Source organism: Apodemus sylvaticus, chromosome 12 (assembly GCF_947179515.1).
Source record: "Apodemus sylvaticus chromosome 12, mApoSyl1.1, whole genome shotgun sequence".
In the NCBI taxonomy this organism is placed as follows: domain Eukaryota; kingdom Metazoa; phylum Chordata; class Mammalia; order Rodentia; family Muridae; genus Apodemus; species Apodemus sylvaticus.
This window is the reverse complement of record NC_067483.1, coordinates 102,519,362-102,525,361: the sequence shown is the minus strand read 5'-3', so window position 1 is coordinate 102,525,361 and position 6,000 is coordinate 102,519,362.

Genomic DNA, 6,000 nt, shown 5'->3' with positions numbered 1-6,000 from the left:
TGAGTTCAGAGCTGCTCATTGAAAATAGTTTCCTTTTACTCTGAGTTTGTTTGTTTTCTTGCTTTAAAGGAGAAGGACTTAGACCAATGGCATTAGTGTCACTCAGAAACCAGTCACAAACACAGTGCCCTGCTTCATGTCTCCTGAATCAGTATCCTGGAGCTATGTCCCATTGCTCTGAGGTATAACAAGCCTTACAGTGATTCTGATGCAAACAGAGTTCTGGGAGAATGTCTTGAGTTGTAAGCAATCTCCTTGAGAATTGTTTATTTCTCAGCCCTGGCATCATCACCCTGAAGGCTAATAAAAATGCTGCCACCCCCAGAGGTTTTGATGAGAAGTCTAAAGCACAGCCTGATAATCTAAATTTCTAGTGAGTTCCTTAGTGATGAAGATTCTGCGGCTGTGTCTGGAAGCACTGATGAAATGGATTCTTTTGCTACTTTCCTGAGAAGTTGCTTTTTGGCTATGCAGAGCCATCATCTTCTATATGATGTGTACTTTTTCCTTGACTGGACTTGACTGCTCCTTGCCCCACCTACAGCTTCATTGTCTTGGTCTATTTCCCTGCACCCCACCATAGCCATGGCAGAGGGATTCCTGCCATTCTGTAGTCAGAGCCTCCTAAATCACTGGCTGTCCCTCTAATCAGACTCACTAGAGTAGGGGACCACGCTCTTATCACCCAGGCTTTTTTTATCCTTGACCAGGTTTCGTTTGTTATCTCTATTCTGCACTAAGTCTGACCCTCATCAGGGCACTGGAGCCCAGCCCAGCATGGGGTTTAGTTCTGCTTCCTTGGTGTTGCGTTATGTTGTTATAACTATACTTTGTGTTTCCTAAGTGCCAGGTCTTCATTAGCACCTGACTTTACATACATGCACACATTAGACATTTTGCTTTAATTTATTAATTTTTTAGTAAACATACAACTTAATAAATTTCTTTATGATATTTTCACACACATATATCAGTTTACTTAGGTTACTAATTTCAATATTTACTATGGAACCTAGGTGCTATAGGCAGGAGGCTATAGCACCCTCCAAGTGTCAGGCTTTGCCAATAACTACCTCATGCTTGCCCAGTTTCTGAATATGATCAGCTGGAAGGCAAGTCCTTGGATTTATGTCCATTCGAACCTCCATCCTATTATTGCACTAACTTCTGTCATTCTCCATACCTACCTTTCATCTGCTTGCTGGACAGTCCTCAGTATCAGCCCAGTTTTCACTGGCTGACCCATTCTGATAGGCATTTCTGCCTTTATGGAATCACCTTTGAGCCTGCTCATCCAGCTACTGTCTTTCTTCCAGGGTGGATCATGTGACAGGCCTGGGTTGTTTCTGGGTTGGTGCTAGCTTTGAAAGATGCAGAGTGACTATGGTCCATATTTTGTCATTGAAGGATGGGTTGAATTGTTGGCCAGGCTTCCAAGTCCTTAGGATAAGGGACAGTTGGTGAGTTCTTATTATGCTGTTATCAATTATAGGAATCCTTCAGAAATTGCTGGCTGGGATGAACAGAATGAACAACCCTGTGGTTTTTGTTTGATTTGTTTGGTTTGTTTCGTTTGGGGGTGGACCCCAAGCTTAGGAACCATAGTAATTAGCCCAGCTGCAAAATTGGGCAAACATATCACATGGCTGACACTGCTCCAAGGGGTTGGACTAGTATTAGAGCCACTGACTCTGATATGGGCTTTTGTCAGTTTAGGTCTCTGTTTGTGGGAGCAGATGCAACAAGGCCTTGGGCTTTGACCAGCTGTTTCCACTAAATTCCCTAAATTGTCCTTTGTGGCCCAAGGAATTGCTGTTACTGAATCTAAGAATGGGTATTTGGGAAGGAATCCTCAGATCTAGGAAGGCAGGGGAACCATTTAAGGATAGCATGGCCACTGAGTGGTGTAGAGGCTCATTTGATGGAGAGATTGGGATTGGGGTTTGGTGCTCACTGAGCGTGGAAAGTGGAGGAAAAAAGAGCATTTCAACCACATGCAAAAAAGAGGCTATGTATAGTCTCATGGCTCTGGCAAGAGAATATCTGCAATTTACCAAATCAACCCAAAAATTAAAAATATGGCTCAACATGCATGCTGAAACTCTGGGTAGAAGCATTTTGGCAGATGTCAGAAAAGGGAAAGCTCTGAGCTGTGTCCAGAGGCTCTGAGTCAACCACAGAAATGACCAGGCTGGGGCTAGGGGAGTGCTTTTCTCAATTACCATTTTCACCTGGAAGTGATTGTCTAAGCCTTGTCTCTGGAATCAGATATAGTGAGATACATACACACTGGGATGTATTACACAGCTTTCATGGGGAATCCTGAGCTTCTGGGGGATCCTCCTTCAGGGCACCTATATTCAACAGTGGGAACAGCTAGTTCCTTCAAGAAGTTAATGTTTATGTTGATATATCCAGAATCTGTGTCTTGCTGATGGCTCTAGTTCTTTGTTTTTCATTAAAGAAGCAAATAATGGTAGAGGAATGAGATATCACAAGCAACTGTTACTTGTAACAATGGTGGAATTAGACAAGCTTTTCTTAGTTACTTTTTTATTGCTGTAATGAAATGAAAAAAGCAACTTAGTAAAGAGAATGTTTAATTTGGCTTACAGTTTCAGAGGGTTAGAATCTATAATATCCATGATGTCAAAGCAAAGAAACAACTAAGCACGCACATCTCAATCCACAGTCAAGAGGTAGGAAGAGAAAGGTACTCTTGGAGTGTGTGTGTCAGGGGTGCGATGGAATTTTGAAATCTCAAAGTCAATCCTCAGTGATGTACTTCCTCCAACAAGGCCACATTCCCTAATCTTTCTCAAACAGTAGGGGCCAACTGGAAAACAAGTATTCAAATGTGTGAACCCACACAATCTCATTCAAACCACCACAAGGCTTTTCCTCTGTGGAGGCTAGGGAACTCTACCAACTTGAGACTTCTGGGTCTTTGAGTGGATAGATGGTCAATGTCCACCTTGAAGTTAGAGATTAGGCAAATATTGTTGGTCTTCCCAGGTATGTGTTCATAGCATCATTCTGAGATCAACAGAATGGGAGAAGACACTGTTTTCTGGATGTTTTGGAAAAATATCTGATAGACATACTTCTTTCCTGTTCTTGGTAGCAAGACTGGAGGATACTGCTCTTCTCCAAGCCTATGACAATTTTTTTATCTTTCCAAAGAATTTGAGTGATTAAAGGAAGAAGCAAGGAGATGTCAAAACAAAACAAAACCCAAACAAAGCAAAGCAAAATACCTCTCCAAACAAAACACTAAACAAACAAAAAACCAAACCAAAACAAAAACTAAACAAACAAACAAACAAAAAACCCAAAAAGTAAAACAAAACACCCAGACCCTGAAAGATAGATCTGAGAGTTAGGACAAGGGACAAATACTAGATCCTTGGACTGAAGGCCAAAGCCAGGGTCAGGTTTGGTGTGAGAACAGCTTAAAGGGACATCCTCTTTAGAGTGAGTCCCTGAAGATGAGCCCACCATAGACTATTATGTTAGTGGGGTGGCCTCAATATCTTTTCTCCATTCTATGACATCTTCATAACCTGCCATCCTCCTTATGATATTTATTGCACTAGTTCCAGCTCTGTTTCTCCATCTGTAATGAACTCTTAGAACAGCAATGGTATTGCTCTGTTGTAGATCAATGCCCCTTAAAGTTCCATTTGTTAAAAGTCTTGCTCCCAAGGAGATGCTACTGGGAGGTAGAAGTTCCTTTGAGCTGTGAGGCCTGGGGAAGATCTTTATGCCTTTGAAGGTGTGCCCTTTGATGATATTATAGGGTTCTAGCTCTGTCTTTTATGTCTTTTGCTTGCTGAACATGCAGTAAGTACTTTTACTCTGCTACTTTCTTTCACCACAAAATGCTGCCTTGCCACAAGCTCAAAGTAATGAGGCCAAAGGCTCAAAGACTGGCTCTGGACCCTTGTTCTTAACCACACAGGCAGCTGAATTCCTAATGTAACCTCAATAGGCATCTTCTCAGGGCATAATTGTCCAGAGGAAAAAACCAAAGAAACAAAAACATGTATCAAGAGCTCAATGCACATTCTTTGTATAGACCTTCCCAGGAGTTTTCTCCCCTCCTTATCTCCAGTGCATTCTACAAAAGTTGAGTAAGGCTTCTCTCCAGGCAGTAGAGCAGCTCAGAATAAACCCTGACTTGATGTGTGGCTGCTGAGACTGTATGTCATACTCCATGCTTTCATTAGAGACTCCCTGATTCTTAGAATTCTTTTATGAAAGTGGAAGCCTCTGTAAGGAATCATGAGAGATAAACTTTATTTTACTAATGTGATATATTATTCAAGACAGTACTATGAGAAAGTAGAGACATAACAATGTTACAACTTTCTGTATGAAATCTAATTTGTGCAACAAAAAATAATCATTAAGGCCTAGGTAAAATATTGAGGCCTAGATGGAATATTAAGGCCTAGGTCGTAGTTAGGGTTTTACTACTGGGAATAGACATCATAACCAAGGCAGCTCTAATAAGGACAACATTTAATTGGGTCTGGCTTGCAAGTTAAGTCCCTTATAATCAAAATGGGAACATGGCAGCTTTCAGGCAGGCATGGTGCAGGAGTTGTTGAGAGTTCTACATCTTTATCTGAAGGCTACTAGCAGATCCTCACTTCCAGGCAGCTAGGACAAGGGTCTTAAATCCATGCCCACAGTGACACACCAACTCCTACAAGGTCACATCTCCAAACAGTGCTACTCCCTGGGCCAAGAATATTCAAACCATGACAGTAACTATTACCTGGTTTGCCTGTTTATAAGGAAACTTTCTCATATATTTCTGCTGTTACTAGGAAACTTTCTAATGCCAAGTTGATTACATATTCTGTTATGTTCAGTGCCCTTGGAAAACAATCACAGAAGAAGTGAGTAGAATTGCTTTTTATAGTTACCCACAATAAGCTTGGACTTGAACCAACCACCCAACAGCACTTCCTGCACCTGTGTATAAACTTTTACAGTATTTGCTCTTGTAAGCTGCCCCTGGGTTGGACTCCAACATAAGAGAGACATCTACACCAATATAAGAAACTATTTGGAATAAGACTTCCATTTTCAGTAGGGGTTGAGTAAAGTTTAAGTTCTCAAGACCTCCCTGGGAACAGACATCTTACTTGGCAGAAAGAGACATGTACATGGGTAACTGACATCCTGGTTGGCAAGTCAAAACATGAATGTTAGACAAGTCCTATTCTGGAAAACAAGTTAAGAGATGAGTATTAGACAAGCCAAGTCCCCTGACACAGTTGAATACCCCAACTAATGGGAGCAAGATAAATGTACAACAAAGACAAGTTTCTAAGGAAAATCTGCTATCCCTAAATCCTGATTGGTGAAATAGTTTGGCATAGCTGTTTGTAGATCTCAGGCTTAAAAGGCTGTGTGGGACCTTAAATCAGGGTCACAGTTCAGTTCCTGAGCCTGAATCATATCCCTGATCAGTCTTGGGTGTGGCCTTCAATAAACCTTACGTAGTTGACTGAGATTGGTATCTGACTGGTTTTTGTGTAATTCTCAGACCCCAACAAAAATTGCATGACAGTGATATGTGGAACAAGTTAGGATCCATCAGTAATTTAATTAGAAACTCAACTTTTAGACATGATTTGAGAATTGGACTATAGTTCTCTCTCTCTCTCTCTCTCTCTCTCTCTCTCTCTCACACACACACACACACACACACATGTATACACTTACAAACTGACACCCCACCTTTTACTTACACAGAGTTTTTCTGTGTAACCCTGACTATCCTGAAACTCATTCTGTAGACCAGGCTGGATTTGACCTCAGAGATTCTTCTATTTCTGCCTTCCAATTGCAGGGATTAAAGGTGTGTGCCACCAACGCCCAGCTGCACACCCTATTCTTAATCATTCCTTTCTCCCAAATACTTCAGTCTGTCTTTATAACAAACAAATTTGATTATGTACAAATGCTACATAAATGCAGGCATAA